We start from the raw sequence: 16,782 nt of genomic DNA, 5'->3' as shown, positions 1-16,782 counted from the left end.
ACGGCTCCTGACACATCCCCACACGTCTTTTTGCTACTTATGTTTTTATTTGAAGAAAATATGTCTTTTGTCTTTTAGAGTTTCCCAGTTTGGAAACTTTGTCCCTTTGTCTTTATTATGATATTTCTTATAAATTAGGCTCAGTCATATTCGAGATTTTTTGTTTTTGTTTTTAATATGGATGGACAGCTTCCTGGTGGTAGTATATACTTTTGTTACCAAATACATGTCTTTCTTAAATAAAGCAAGAATGATAAATTTGTTAGAAAAATTAAATGAGTTACTACAGGTCAAATGCTTAGATTAGTACCTGGCACACAGCAAGCACTCCATGAACATTAGCTCATTATTACACTGAATGTAGAGAATCAAAAGGATTTGATGTCAGAAAAGATGAGAATTTTTGAAGAAGTAGTTGAAGACAACTAATATTTCTAACATAAGTGGCTGAGTAGATGTTAATGTCACTAACTAATAAAGGAGATATGAAAGAGGGTAAGGTTTCTGGGAAATTGGAAGAGAATGAGTTCAAGTTTAGACATGTTAAATTTAGTGCCCATGGGATAGCCAGGTACCGTCACATACCGAGCTGGAAATAGAGGTTCCAAAATTTTAACAACAGGTATGTGGGCAGAAAATAAAGATCAAATGTTGAGAGGAAAGGGAGCTCAGTGAAGGTCACAGTTGTCATAAAAGACTACAAGATCACTTGAACTATGAATTGGCATTGAATAAAGAGAGGTAACAGTAATTCAAGAAAAGAAATAATGTATGTAAATAAAGATATGCAGACAAAAGCATCAATATATGGTGTGACTACAGGAGTATTATGACTAGAAAACAATCTATGTGTTGAAAAGTAGAGGGAAATGACTAGCTTTGAACAACTTTGATATGTAGGAATCGGTAATTCTTCAATTTAAGTAGAAAATAAGATTTTGAAGAAGTTCATATGACAACTGAACCCCATGCTATGGCGACATCATACAAAAATCTGCCATAACAGAATTGGAAAATTAGAAAATATACTTGCTATATTATTGTAGAAGATCTAAATTTGTGCCAGTTTTAACATCCATCTATAAGCTAAAGGAACACTGACTGGGGCACTGTGGCTTCAGGCATACTCCGAAGGTGGGAGGTGGTGTCTTTAGTACCTTTCCCTAGCCCTTTACCATTCACTTCTCTCGTGTCCCCTCTACCTAGGAAACCACTGCTCTCAAGCTGCCGTAACTATATAAAATTACATTTTGTGCAATAACACACTATATTGTTCCCTGAAGCACTCTGGTTACATCTCCACATTCAGGTCTAGCCTGACATGAAATCTTTCATTCTCCTGTTGACACCCTATATATTCTTTGAATATCAAATGAAAGTAATTCATACAATACTGTAAGTGATCAAAATCCTAGGGGATATTTAATTTAAAAAGAGGAAGTTTTTAACTTGTATGAATTTTGACTTATTAAATGTATGGTCCTCACATGTTTTCTATATATTTGTCCATTTTAGTTCAATCTGACAGATGACTGACTAAGAGGCACACCAGCATAAGTCAGTTTATTGCATAAATATTTGCTGCACCACTAGTGGGAACAAGGCACTGTAACAGACTCTTAAAGGGACTGCAAATATGAATAAAACATAATCTATGCTTTTACTAGATTGTAAGGGCTTTATAATCTAATAGGTGATAAAGAGAAATACTACTCATCTCATGTATCAGACAAGGGTTCTATAAGAATATTTCTGAAACTTAAGTTATATACAGACTCTTATGAAGAAAAAAATGTTTTGTGAACATGTTATTTAAATTAATTAAATTATTATATTACTGAAATACACAGAAAAGCAAAACTATAGATAAGAATAAACTCTTCTCTGGCTTCCAAATCTTATTCAAACCTAGTATCAAAACAAATTTACAAAGTATGCAAATAAGAGCTACAAAACGAACAGATTTCAAATTATCATATGTTTTTGCTAAAATGAAATCATCATACTCAACATGAATATAGTACTACTACTTTCTTATCTTCCAGTTATATTTGAGTTTGACATACTTATCTTATAATTCTAGTGCTTCCTGAATAATCTAATATGCTCACCATTTCTTTCCACTGAAACTACTACAAAGGTTTCATTGTGATGTCATCGGGCCTTTACTTAGTATAAATGAAACATCCGTACGCATTAAATCTAGTTTTCTTCTTTTCTCATTAGACTGACATAATTAAACACAACCACAACCCTGAAGTATATATGGTAGTAACTGGTTATAAGGTAAGCATCCTAAGTGGTCCAAGAATATGCTTATATTAATTTATTTTATATATTAACATGGAAATTTGTAACTCTCTCCCCACAGAGAATGTATCTACATACGTGGGTCCAAGGACTCCAGAGTTGAACAATGCTATGAAAGAAATAAAAATATTAGAAAGGCAGGAATGATGAGGAAATTAATATCAACTGCAAGGAGGGAGATTCAGAAGTTTTATGGAGGAGGTAACATCTGAGGGGAGCTGTGACATTTGAGTTTAGTGCTAAGTGTGTAAGTTTTCTAAAATTTCCCTTCCATAAGTTTGACACTGAAAACATGAAAAAACGAGAGGAAAAAAAAAATACATAGGAATATTCAGTAAGAAGGGCAATAAATAGAAAAAAATCATGAATTTTATAAACAAAAGGTGAGTTTCTTCTGAGAGGAAAACTAGAGAATAAAATTGCAAGCATTTGCTGTGCTTCACAAAATAAATGGCATACGTTGCATGTGGAAAAGTCTATATGCAAATGAAAATGTGCCTATTAATATGCTTTTTAAAAGTACATTCACATTAAGGACAGCATCAGTGTTTGTATTAGATTTTTAAAACATGACATGCTAACCTAGGAATTCTTTTGATGTTATACAATTATACAATTATGTTATAGAATTTTTTTTATTTTTATCAAAATCTTTTCTCCGGTTTTTCTTTTGTGAATGTATTTTATAAAAGAATAAGAGTCAAATATCATAATCCCATAACTCCATCTATAACATCCTTCTTCTCATTTCTAAAACAGTTTCTGCAGACTACACTTGTATTTTATCTACTCCTTGACTAACATGTCTATAAACATACATCTCACAGCAGAAGAATGCCCTGGTGTTCTAGGAAGAAGAAGAGGAAGAGGATGGTGTACTAAATATGATTAAATTTCAAGTTACTTTAATTCAGAAAATATTTACTTAGTCTAGGTGCTGGATTCCTTGCCAATTACAATTTTAAAAACCTCCAAAACAAAGTAGAAAACTAGTTGTTAGTTTATATTCTCTCATGCTCCTATACTTCTAGCCTTTGTTAAGGTTACCATCGTCTTTCTTTTTTCAGGCAGATTTATCAAACAGTCGCTTACTTAGAATTTTCAGATAAGAACTAATCTTTAAACCAAATGAGTGTGAAACACTACATACTTCCACTTGTTTAAAGAAGTTTAGTTCAGTCTTTATAGCATGGTGTCATTTACATCTGCAATCTCTCATGAAGAGAAAACCATACATGCTTTTAGCTCCATTAATGTTAACAGAGTATAACTTTTGGAAGAGATGTTGTAGAGGTAAATGGAGGTTTCTTTTACCAAAATATATACTTAGGGACAGAAATGATCTGTATGAAGTAATTTAAATGGCTGCCGCATACTAATTTTGAAGATACTGTTCACAGTTCAAACTCTAAAAAACAAAATATTTAAAACATAGCTTACAAGTTTATGATCTTAGATTTTTAAAAATTTAATATTTGAGATGCTTTAGGTGGCATAAAATATGGAAACTCCTACACAAACTTTTACTTTTATCATGCTTCACTTTATTACACTTAGCATATTTATAAATTGAACATTTGTGACAACCCTGTGTCAAGCAAGTCTATCAGCACCATTTTTCCAAGAGCATTTGCTCACTTTGTGCTTGTGTCACATTTAGGTAATCCTAGCAATATTTCAAACTTTTTATTATTTGTTATCATGACTTGTGAACAGTGATCTTTGATGTTTCTAGGGCAAGATTCTCCACCAGCAGAAAGATTATAACTTACTAAATAAAGGCTTAGTTAATGGTTAGCATTTTTAGCTAAAAAGTATTTTTTAATTAAGGTATGTACATTTTTTAACATAATGTTATTGCATACTTAATAGACTACAGTATTATGTAAACATAACTTTTATATGCACTGGGACACAAAAAAATTTACGTGACTCTCTTTATTACAATATTCACTTTACTGTGATTGGAATCTAACCCACAATATCGCTGAGGTATGCTTTTACTTCTGACTTGATCACTGTTGTTATATTTTACAAAAGATATTTTCAATTTGACTATAACTCTATTTTTGGTATTAGAAAAGCACAAAAATAAAGGTCAGATAATACACAGCAGATTTCATTTGGAAATGGTTGATTTTTGTACTTTCCAAATAATGACTTAACTACAAACTGAACACATGAGGACACTTGACCTTTCTGAGTCTTGGTTTAGTCATCTGCAGAATGTCTTCTAAAACTGTTAAAGCTCTAATAGAAAGCAGTTAACATCTTAGAAAGCAATGTATAAATGTTAGTTTTGTTCTTTCTTAACACTTGTATAAAAATATTTTTAATATTTAATGAAAAAACCATAAATAATATTAAAATGATTAATACCACACACCAAACTTCTTGGTTTGCAAATTCCTACAATATCTGATCTTTAGTCTCATTTACTTCCTCAAATTTTACATTTCAACAATATTGTACAAAAATATTTGCATGTTCCTGAACATATGTTCTTACCAATCTATATGCATATTTCCTCTTTCTGGAGTCTCTTCTAATTCATACTTCAAAAATCCAGCCCAGATGTCTCCCTCTCTCTAAAGGTTTCTCTAGTCTTCTCTCCTAGAGTGAATCATTCCCTTTTCTATTCTTCTTGTAAAATTCAAGCCATCAAAGGTGATAGCAAAACTCAAGAAAAATAAATGAAGAGTAAGCAAATCAAAGACATTTTAACAATAGCATAAACTTTCTTTGTCAAATTATCTTGGTGTTATCAGGATTAATTTGGGCCCTGAGTGACAGAAAGCCCAAAACTCAGTGGTTTACAATACAGAAGTTTATCTCTGTTACATTAAAGAAGTCCAGATGTAGACAAGCCAGTGCGGGCAGGGTGATATCCTAGAGTCATTAGGTACTTTTGATCTTACTGCTTTGCCCATTCTTAGCTTGTGGTTTCAACTCATTATCCAATGATCATGTCCACACTTCAGCCAGCAAGGAAGGAGAGAAAAGAGGGAATGCACTCCCTCATTTAAAGATACTTTGCTCAAGTTACACACAGTACTTTTGCTCATGTATCTCTCTCTAACCAAAACTTTGTCATATGACCACATCTAGCTGCACAGGAAGCTAGGAAGTAATATTTCTATTCCAGGTAGTGATAAACTGGGAAAAAAATTAGTAGAGGGGGAATAATGATATTAGGGGACAGCTATCAGTCAATGCCACATTTGGTTATATATTATCTGTGGTAGGACATAACCGACATTTTAAAATTACTATTTAACACTAATACTTCTACTAATGTGTGCATCATAAAATTATATAGTAATTCCTTATAAATTTCAAGTTTTAAGTTAATTGTTTCTACTGGTAAAGAGTAATGCTTATAAAATTTAAGTAATATTCATAATAAAAATATTATATAAGAATAAAAATAAAATATAGCCATTGTTTTAATGAAACTACATATGCATGTAAGTGAAATAGTACAAATATTCCCAAAGAGAACAGAATTTGGAGAGACTTGAGAAGGAATCTATTAGTTATTATACTTCCTATAAGTGCTCTTTAGAGATTTTTAATCAAGTAAGAGGTGATTACGAAACAGAGTAGTAAAAATTATAATGGGATAAAGCAAAACCAGGTTTAGGCTGAGATCTCACACCGTGTGACTTTGGACAAGGAAATTTACACATGATGATAACTATGATGAAGTTTCAAAATGTGCTGTGTTATAAGCATTATCTCATTCAATATTCATGACACTCCTGATATATAAAAGAGGGGAAGAAACTAGATCTTAGATGATGTAAGTGACTAAAGATCACAACGGCTATATAAATATCAGCACAGACTTAAAAGGTTTTCCTGATCTCAGTTCATGTTCTTAACCACTATGCATATTATTTGCTTTCAAGCCCTTGGAATCTTGGTCTTCATATCTGTTACACGAGGGAAATGTAGCAGAATGTAAACTGTTCTAAAGTTCATTCTGGCCTTTTAAAATGCTGCATTCTAATGAGGTCTGACCCCCTTTCCCAAAACAAAAGCATATTATATCAACAGATCGCATCAGCCTCATTGCTGGAACTTATATAAGTCAATAAATTATCATTAATATATTTAATGTAGAAAGTAAAAATCTATTTGTTAAACCTTATAGATGAACACAATGTGTAAGGTAAATTTGGATGTATAGAATATATTCCAGATCTTTAGGACTGATCTCACGCTCCTTTGCATATCTATAAAGGAGCAAGCCATAAAGTTAACCAAGTAATAGAGAAGAAAGGTAACTAACATAACATTTTAAATCTCATAACAATCCTTTAAAAAATTGGTAATACATCATTTTACAGGTAAAGCTACAGAGGCACAAAGAGGCTTACCTACTGAAGGTTACATACATACTTGAATGAGTACCAGAATGAGTACTTGACCTCTGGTTCTAAACCTGTTTTTCCTATTCACTCCACTTCCTATTGGTTCAATTTTGAATCTTCATGTATTATACACCTATTTCAATTATAATATAAGGAAACTAAAGACACCAATTAATTTAGCTCTTTCTAGAGTACTTATGATTACTAGCAACTACCTGCTTAATACTCATTTGTTGAATACAGTTGGAAAATATGTATTAAGATATGCAAATAACGAGGGAGATAATATTATCAATAGCACAGGAATAATAAAAATTTTGCATTATCAAGCTACTAGAGAGAGAGAATCACTTTTAGTTAGGATGATTAGGGCAGGCCCCAGAGGGATAATTATACGTAGACAGGGCATTAGAAAAGAGATTTGATTTCATCAGAATAAAAGCCCCAAAATAAATAAGAATATTCCAGGGAAAGGGAATGACATGAATGTAAGTATGCATCCAAAATGTATATTCAAGGTAGGGTATGTAGTCTACATTGGGTACAGTGCAGGATTCTTTTTCTAAAATATTAGGACATTTGGTTGGGGAATACGTGAGAGCCAAACTAATGAGGGATCTTAAAAACCAAGTCAGAAAGTCTGTATTTGATCTTGTAGAAAATGGAAAGTCACTAAAAACCTTTAAGTAGAGAAAAAGAAGAATCAGAGCAATGCTTTAATAAGATTAAGCTAAATATTATGTATAGCCTTTAAAGGAATTGATGACAGCCAGGAAGAAGAAAGATCAGTTAGAAGATTTTGACAATTCTATGGATTATAACACAGGAGGAAAAAATAGAAATGGAGTTCTGAAAATTTCTGAGAAGAAAATGCATAAGGTATATATTATATGAAACATAAATACTACAGCTTCAGCTCTGAAACAATCTATAATATCCCCCTCTACAACCACAACACTCTACTCTTTTAGCTCTTTATCATTTCACCAACTTTTCTATTTCTGATTAGTCCCTTAACTTCTCCATTTTCTCTCAACATATCAGCCCTTCCCCGGCCTCACTTTATTCCAGCCCAATGTAAACACTTAAAAAAACTACTTAATAGCTTCTGAATCAGTTGAAATCTACCCTCTCTTCTTCACTCAAGAGGATGGAGAAAGCCTCAGGACCCTGACATTATTACAGAGTAGGAGCTTCTATTATCGGTCACTTATGAACCACTCAAATGAATGCCTCTTAGTTTTTAACTTATATAACATCTGATAATACCACCTCACTTCCTGAAATTCTTTAATTTAGAAGAGCTGCAATTAAATACTCTAAATAGTACCCTAAAAATGTACTGTGAGAGTCAGCATTTTTTAATTAAAAAAACCTTTCTCATCCAATGCAAATTTTAAACTTTCTTTTCTTGTTAAAAGCACTAGATAATAAACAGGTTACAACATAAATTAATATTTTGTTGTAAACTATTCAATTAGGGCAATAAAATAGTGAATAAGAAAAAACAAGCAAGCAAAGAGCTACATATCAAACACAGCCAAAATGCTCCCTTAGGAAAATGAATGAAACACGCCATAAACATCTGTAGACTCAATGATAATGATAAAGCCTATAAAAATACAATAAATTTTCTCTTTGGTCTCTAAAAAATGTTAAACTTAATACATGAACCAGTTTCCCAAAAAATGTTAAAACATAAATACAAAGATTATCTATACATAAATTTACATTTCTGATAATTACTGTTTCTATACTTAATATCTAAAACAGGATTAAAGAAGCAGATTCATTGAGTAAAAAATTAACTTTAAATTTATTTGCTGTTTAAAAGGTTTTTCAAAAATGATATAAAATTTTACTACTTAGAATTTTATAATAATAAGAATCGAGGTCTTAAAGTTTTTCTTTTAATATATGTCCTTATACACAGTAGAAATTAATACTTTAAATAAAATTTAAGAGGAAAAGTGTCAGTTACTTAAGAGTGCTATCTTGTTTTCAATAGCTCTCCATACTTGGAAGATTGTTTATAAATCATTTAAACATCAACAAAATATTTAAGCAAGAAGCCTAGCAATCCTTTTAAGGGTTTTTTTCACAGTCTCTCAAGTAATTTTATTTTTATAATTTTTTTCCTAATGTGGAACCACCTTAAAATGTTTTGACATTTTTCAGCAAAAATAAAAACTTTTAAAAAAAGATGATGTTCATATTAATAATTCACAGTGAAATATGTTAATATAATTAGGCATATAATTTCGGTTATAAATTAAAAGTAATTTTCATTTAAATATTTTAAAATCATTTACAGCAATATTTTTAAAGTATTTAAATAACTAGAAGTGTGAGAAGTGAGTCACTGAAAATGTAAACATTCAATTGGCTGTTGAAAGAAAAAATAATAATTTAAAATTTTAATATTTTCTAACTCAATTCTCATTCTCAGAGAAAACAAAACATCCTGAACAGCTTAATTATAATTTTTGTCTTACTGTGATCAATGTGGTCAATCTTGTGACATCACTTTTGAGAAATCTGTAACAGGAAAAACAGAAAGAGAATTCAGTTAAATCATACTTAAGTAATTACAGAAACCAAAAAGTCTGTTTATAATTTTTGTCTTTTTTGATGCCATAAGTAATGTTTAAATTAATCTACAGTTGTCAATAAAAGTACAATTGGTGTGATACAAATAAATATAAAATGTCTGAAGTTTATTTATAGGTCAGTATTTATTATAGTATGGTAGATTATGTTTGGTTTATAATCAGCAACACCCAGGTTTAATATAATATAACATACTAGTAAATAAACTATAGGACATTGGTTAGTTTTGTTTTCAAGCATTTACCAAATGAGAATCACATTGTTTTAAATATACTACAAACAAAAGACAGGTATTGTTTATAGATATTACTGGGAAGAAACTATGTACTATAAACACAAGGGAAGTTATATGTTAAACTTTGTCCTAAGCTATATATAACTTACAGTTCTCATCCCTGCAAAATCTAAGCTTTTAAAAATTTCTCAATTAACACAGCATATGACAGGATTTAAGTTTTTAAAAAGTATTAGTGTTAAAAAGTAACACAATGTTACGATGTTTTAGGATTCATAATGGGCTTTCATCAGCTCCTCATAAGAATTCCTTCAAATAAGCAGGAAAGAGATATTTCTTATTACATACTCAGGGAAAAAAGATGTTAAGAGAAGGTACATGACTTGACCAAGCACACAGACCTGAGTTTCTCCTAGTTCCTTTTTTTATGTCACACCTTCCATCCAATCCATCTGCCAATTTTTCCTCACTCAGTCCTAAATCCAAAAACACTTATTACTGCTTATTACCTTGATAATTCAAGATATTCCTCTCCTCTAATATCATTATAGTCTCCTTCTTAACTCAGTGACAAATATATCAGCTCATATCACTCTTTAACCCCAAAGTGTCCAATGGCTTACCCATCACTTAGAATAAAATCTACAATATTGACCATGGCCTATTAGGCCCTCTGTCACCTGTTCTCCTAACTACATCTCCTGCCACTTTCTCTCTACTATGGTATTCCCCAAGCATACCAAACAACCAGTCCCTCTGCAGGGCCTTGACACTTGCTTTTCTCTGAGCCTGGAGCAACTGTTCCCCATACCTTTATACAACTAGCTCTCTCACCTCATTCAGGTCTCCTAACAAATGCTACCTCCTCAGAGAAGCCTTCCTGTCCCATCAGAGCCTGTTTTTAGCTGCAAGCTCCTGAGAGAAGCACTAATACAATGTGTAACTCAACAACTACTCAAAAAATAGCTGCGGAATAAATGAGTGAACAATTACTTAGTGATTTCCTACTATATCAAGCACTATGCTCAGAGAGAAGTATAAGTGATAATTCTTACAATTACAATCTATTTGAGGAAAACGTCTTAAATTGGTATACATTTTAAAAAGTCACTGCAGCAAGAGTTTGGGAAGTTTTAAAAAAAACACAGAAGGCGGTATGAAAGTCTGTGTAGTTAATTACAAGTGTGAGATAATGAGAATCTGTACAGTGAAGATGACAAAATGCAAAGGGAACAGGAAACCCAAGATACATCTTAAACAGAGAAATAAGAGGATTTCATGCTGAATTAAGTACACAAACAAAGATAGCTGAGAATTACCTCAAAGGTTCTCAGTAGCCAGCGAAACAATGAAAGAAACCTGCAGTGGTGGAGTGGAGTGACTTTTATTTTGGAAAGTAAGCCCAGTGTTTTCTTAGACTATTCAAATAGTGATATTTCCCACCAAGGGGTAAAAATTGTGATTTAGAATAGTCCAAGATTTGCAAATAAGTCATGTAAAAAGTACAATTCAAGTCAAGAGTATGGATGAGTTCACCGAAAGGATGAATATAGAGAAAAAAGCGACTCATCAAGCAGAATTAGGGGATACTTTATACATAAGGCTCATGAGAAGCAAGAGACATGGCATTGTATGGGTATTTTGTTTAAGTCCAAGAAATAAGAGAAACAGAAAATATACGGATTGAAGGCCAAAGAGGAAAGATTTCTAATGGAGGAAAACGTGTTAGTTTTATTTATTTTTATTTATTTTTTATTTTGTATGGAATGCTTCACGAAATTGTGTGTCATCCTTGTGCAGAAGCCATGCTAATCTTCTCTGTGTCGTTCTAATTTTAGTATGTGTGCTGCCTATGGCAGGACAAGAAAGTGTTAGCTCTAAATAATGTATGGAGGGGAGAGAGAAACAAGACTGGGAACTTATTCTCTATAAACTACCCATGTCCCCACTGTATCAAATTAGATCAAAAGGCAGCTACACTTTACTCTCTGGATCCAAAGACCTATTCCTAGCATTATGCTCTCAACTTTAATCAAAACCCCAGTCTTGTGATGATGAAGTAGCAATACAAAAACTTTTGTGAAAGAAACAATTATACTTTCTCCAAAACTCTGTAATTCAAAAAGGTGTTAATTTTTAAAAATAGTTATATTCAAACATTTGTAATTGAGTAAAACAACATTTGTAACTGAATAAACAGATAAAAGTAAATGTTCCATTTTATTTTTGATGTTGGAAAAATACAAGATAATTAAGACTAAATTTATAGTTTAAAAAAAATGCATACTTTATTTAAAGCCCTAAAGCTTGTAGTACAAAAAAAAATGGCAAAGGCATTCCTACATGATGGTAGCAATTTTTACAGATGCAGGAATTTAAAAAAAATACATGAAATTAAAATGACACTGGAGGTTAAAAGCAGACAAATCTTAAAGCTTCTCATAAAAATCTTAAGTGGCTTTTACAGGAAAAAGGAATTCTTAAAAATCATCTTGAAACTAGAAAATATATTCCAATTACACATGTAAATGTAAAAAGTAAAGACTACACTTTATGAAAATATAATTCAACTAATATATTGGCTATGTGCTATTTCTCTACAAGTCACAATTTTAGAAAATATGCAGAGAGAAATCTCAACTATATTTTGCTTCAGAAACACCTATCAATATTAATCTGAGGGGAAATATCTTAAGTCATGATATAAAATTACACGAGTATTTTTCCAGTAATTAACATGTAATATCTTTTCTTTCCTCCTCTGCCCCCAAACAGAAAGTCTTTCCTCATGTAATTCATTTTAGCACACTCAAGTCCTAATCTTCACTTGATACTACGTAAGTTTCAATATATAAAAAGGATATTTATCCTTACCTATCTTATTGAAAAAACTGAAAGAAATAAATGAATAGAATATCTATCGGCTTTTTTCAACTCTCTCAATCTGAACTTAGAAATATATGCTGATTAACTCTAAAGTGCCATTTAAAATAATGGTCGTTAAATATTTAATCGTTCATTTATAAATCAGTTTAATGCTTTCACTGATTTCTATGCTCTTTTCAAGGTGTGGTTATACAATAAAAAATTATTTATAAAATTTACATGTGAAAAAGAATCTCATCAATCACATGCTACTTATAAGCTGTTTCAGTGTTGCAATCTTGTAGACATGGAAAGTCTGTGTCTATCATACTCTTTTTAAAGTACCAAAACTATACATAATTTGGCATATATTTTTAAGTCTTAATAAAAACTTTGTAAAAAATCTAAACATGCTTCTACCATGCTTCTAGCTATTTCAAATCTTGACCATTATTTCATCATCATCATTATTATTATTATTACTGGGGAAATTATTCGGTAGGGAAAAAAATCACAGGCTTTGATAAATACTTCTTTGGGAGGGAAGAAGTATATTTATAAACAATAGGAAACTATACAGTGGGGAAATTGGTGAACATGTGATCTACCACTAATGGAATACTCTATTCAGTGCTGTACAACGGAACTTTCCACAATGATAGAAACAAATGTTCAATACCTGCACTGTCCAATACCTAGCCCATGGCCAAATGTGGCTATTGAGCACTTGTAATATGGTTAGTGTGTAACTAAAGAACTTACATTTACATATTAATTTAATTATTTTTAATTTAAATTTAAATAGCCACACGTAGCTAGCAGCTACCATATTAAACAGCGCAACTAGGCATTTCTGAAACCATATCAGGATTATACTGTGAATGATCCTACTAAATATTTGAAAATTTATTTTTTCTATATTTTAGAAAAAGAAAACCTTAACTGTGTTGGATAGGATATGTTAATATCAGGAAATCTCCAAATTTGGATAGGACTTATATTATCTTCACGTAACTTTCATGTTTATGCTTTGTGGGAAAACATGGTTTATTTTACCATAGAATCCTTTATATATCATGGTGCTTTTAAAGGGAAATAGTCAGGTTTTGGAGAACTGAGCTTTAAACCTCATCAGGTTGCATCAATATCACCTGGTATTTAAGTTTCAGTTTATTTTATTTTGTTCAGCTAGGTAGAAGTGGTTTACTTCATTTACTCTTTATACTGTTTATAACTAAAACCTCAACAGAAAATTAGGAAAAAAAGACATTTATTTTATGAACAATTCTAATAGTCCTGATCCTTGGGAACCTCTTTTTTATTAATCATTTTCCCTTCCTATTATGTTTTAAGGAAAAAAAGATGAGCAAGCTTTAACAGTAAGACATGAGTTTTAACTAAGCATGTAATATGGTATATATAAAGGAAGCCTGCCATTGAAGTCTAAAGTGGACATACAAATAGGAGACATTACCTAACATTAATAAAAGTTTTATTAAGCAGTTTGTCAAGTTAAAAGGGCACCAATCTATTTAGATACTTAATCTACATAAAACAAAGCTTTAAAGTGATAGACATCTACTATGTTGGTATCCAAGTTAAAAGTTGTTTCCTGATTTCACAGGAGAAGATATGTCAGGTAGAGAGAGAAAGAAAAACAGGCCCCTTAAATAGCAGTATTTTTGGTGCATCACATTCACTGAATGCTTCGTCATTTCGACTGTAGGTCTAAGCATGGTATGTAGTAAAATACTGGATACGCTTCTTTCTTTAATGTTCACAGAGGCTGTGAAGGCAATAGCTGCAATAATTCCTACCACATTAATCCATGCTGAAATTAACAAAAAGGCTAAAATCTCTTACTCTTAAAACTGACAACCGACTGACTTTGAAATAAAGTGCTCATACAGTTTTAGAACTAGAAGAAACAGTTTTATAGATTCACCAATTCGAAGCCATTAATTTTTATTTTGACTGTAATTTTTTGATCAACAAAACCAAGATCACAATGCCAAAGTTCTATACACCAGTACTATTTGGCTTTGGAGACATCACCAGGCTTTCTGGTGAGTTAAGTAGACCTCTAATTCAATACTACCTGCTGTTGATGAATTCAATACCTGTTGTTGGAATTAATAACTGGAAACCCATTATCTATACCAGAGATACTCAGTAAGTTAGAAAGTGATGACTCTACAGCCTCCCAACAGAAGCCTAGAAATAAAGCAAATGACAGTTTCTCATTTTAAAAACCCTAACTTTGTCATATACCACAATCTAAATCAAAATATTTTACAAAACTAACATAAGCCTTATTATATCAAGTTTAGCTAGAGCTCAGTGGGTAACTTTGTAATTTTGTTGAGAATAAAAACCATGCAAACAAAGCACAACTGGCTATTAGACTTGAATTAAAAAAAAAAAAAAAACTTGTCTGTAAGTGGTGTGTTTTTCTAAACTTTACCACCCTCTTCTTTCAACACTAGCACTTCTCAAAAGCAGCTCACAGTTCTGCTTTAAAGCCATAAATGGGCATTCAGCAGAGGAAGAAGGTAGGAGCACTGCCAACAGGTGTTGAAACATTTTTGGGGTTAATATATACACAATATTCAAAAATGAACTAATCACTTGGGTGAAGCAATATAATGAAGAGCTTCATTTGAGAAAAATTATAGGCTGTCTTAGCTGTACTTTTATTTCTCCAGCTATAAGTGCTTTAGGAAATTCAACTCAAATTGTGGCAACACAGAGAGGTAACGTTTTCAGGAATTTACTATTAACTAAGTTAAAATACATCTGAACACTGATTATGGGGAAATTTTAGTTTTTATCAAAATTGGAGTCCATCTCAGTCCTGTCAACAAATGCCATATCAATAGATAATTTGCCACTTATAAAACTACTTAAAAAAAAAAAAACCCAAAAACAAAAAACACCTCACTTGAACAAGCCAGCAGTCAAGACAAACACAACCTATCATTAACTAAAAGACTGAAATGAAACTATCTCATCCAAACCTTCAAAGATCCATTTCAGACTGTGGCTATGAAAACTGGTGAGACAATTAACCAATCTAAGAATATACAGTGAAAAAAATATTTAGTTAGATCCGGTAACAAAATTGTCATCACTAATAACAATATTGGGTTTCTGACAGTATATATTTTAGTCTTTTCTATTAAAAAAAAAAACTTTGCTATGACTATTTAGGGATATTAAATATTATTATTGCTATCTTGTTTTTCTTAGAACTTAGAATGATTTTGTCATAGACAAGAAAGCTTTCAAAAAGGGACTATATGACCCATGTCCTCATTCAGAATTTTGGCATAAATTCATTACGTACCTTAAGCAATCTCTTAGTGCTTCAGTTTGCCATACTGTAATTATCTACTTCACAGGGGTGTTATGAAGTTCAGTTAATTATGCTTATAAAGTTTTTGAGGTACACAGATAAAAGAGAGGTGCAAGGCACAGATACAATCAATTGCTAAGTACTTGATGAAAAAATACCACTTAAAAACATTTAACAGAAACAACATGGATGAATCTTAAAGATACTATACTAAGTTAAATAAACCTGTGCTATAGACTGAATGAATGTGTGTGTGTCCCCAACTCTGTAATTCATATATTGAAATCTAATCTCCAATGTGATGAAATTTGGAAAGGAGGCCTTTGGGATGATTAGGTTATGAAAGCAAAGCCTTCCTAAATGGGATTAGTGCCTCTATTAAAAGAGAACCCAGAGGACTTGTTTACCCCTTCCACAATGTGAGGTTACAGCAAAAAGTTGGCCATCTAAGAACCAGGAAGCAGGCCCTACCACATACCAAATCTGTCAACACCTGCATCTTGGACTTCCCAGCCTCCAGGACTGTGAGGAAGAAAGTTTTGTTGTTTACAACCCAATCAGTCTATGGTATTTTGTTATAGCAGCCCAAACTAAGACATCCAGTCACGAGAACACATACAATATGACTCTTATTGTAATATGGGGTATTTATATGAGGTACCTTTAGTAGTAAAATTAATAAGGCAGGAAAAATAACTGCCAGGAACTGGGGTAGGGGAGAATAGGGAATTCTGTTTAATGGGTAAAGAGTTCCAATTGTGGAAGATCTAATAGGCCCATGCTAGATCCGGAAATAGAACAGTGGAAAAGACAAAGTCTCTGTACTCACAGTAATCATGCAGAAATAGTAGAGAACTACAAAACAACAAAAAATGTACAAAAATTTTATTCTTTCTCAAAGTGGTAAGTACTACAAATAAGGGTAATGGAAAGGAAGGCCTCTCTGAGGAGACAATTTTCCTGAGACTAGAATGAAGTCAGAAAGTATACCTCAGGTACAGACAATAGCAAGTGCCAAAGCCCTGAGGTGG

General features: G+C 31.9%; 1 protein-coding gene and 1 non-coding gene across 20 annotated transcripts in view; both read right to left on the bottom strand.

The window, feature by feature from the left end:
- Window positions 1-16,782, bottom strand: part of BAZ2B (bromodomain adjacent to zinc finger domain 2B) — a 281,281-nt gene that overhangs the window by 167,920 nt on the left and 96,579 nt on the right. For all 19 annotated transcript variants that reach the window (XM_016152832.2, XM_016152831.2, XM_016152842.2 and 16 more), the window contains one exon: window positions 9,182-9,224. The gene's annotated coding sequence lies outside the window, so the exon portion shown is untranslated. The remainder of the gene's footprint in view (window positions 1-9,181; window positions 9,225-16,782) is intronic.
- Window positions 11,287-11,393, bottom strand: LOC118614457. The gene has a single exon (XR_004956058.1). It is a non-coding gene; the product is annotated as a U6 spliceosomal RNA (small nuclear RNA).

The sequence above is a fragment of the Rousettus aegyptiacus genome, unplaced genomic scaffold (genome assembly GCF_014176215.1).
Source record: "Rousettus aegyptiacus isolate mRouAeg1 unplaced genomic scaffold, mRouAeg1.p scaffold_m13_p_2, whole genome shotgun sequence".
Lineage (NCBI taxonomy): Eukaryota > Metazoa > Chordata > Mammalia > Chiroptera > Pteropodidae > Rousettus > Rousettus aegyptiacus.
The sequence above is the reverse complement of the archived record's forward strand: the minus strand, read 5'-3'. Positions and strand labels throughout refer to the sequence as shown.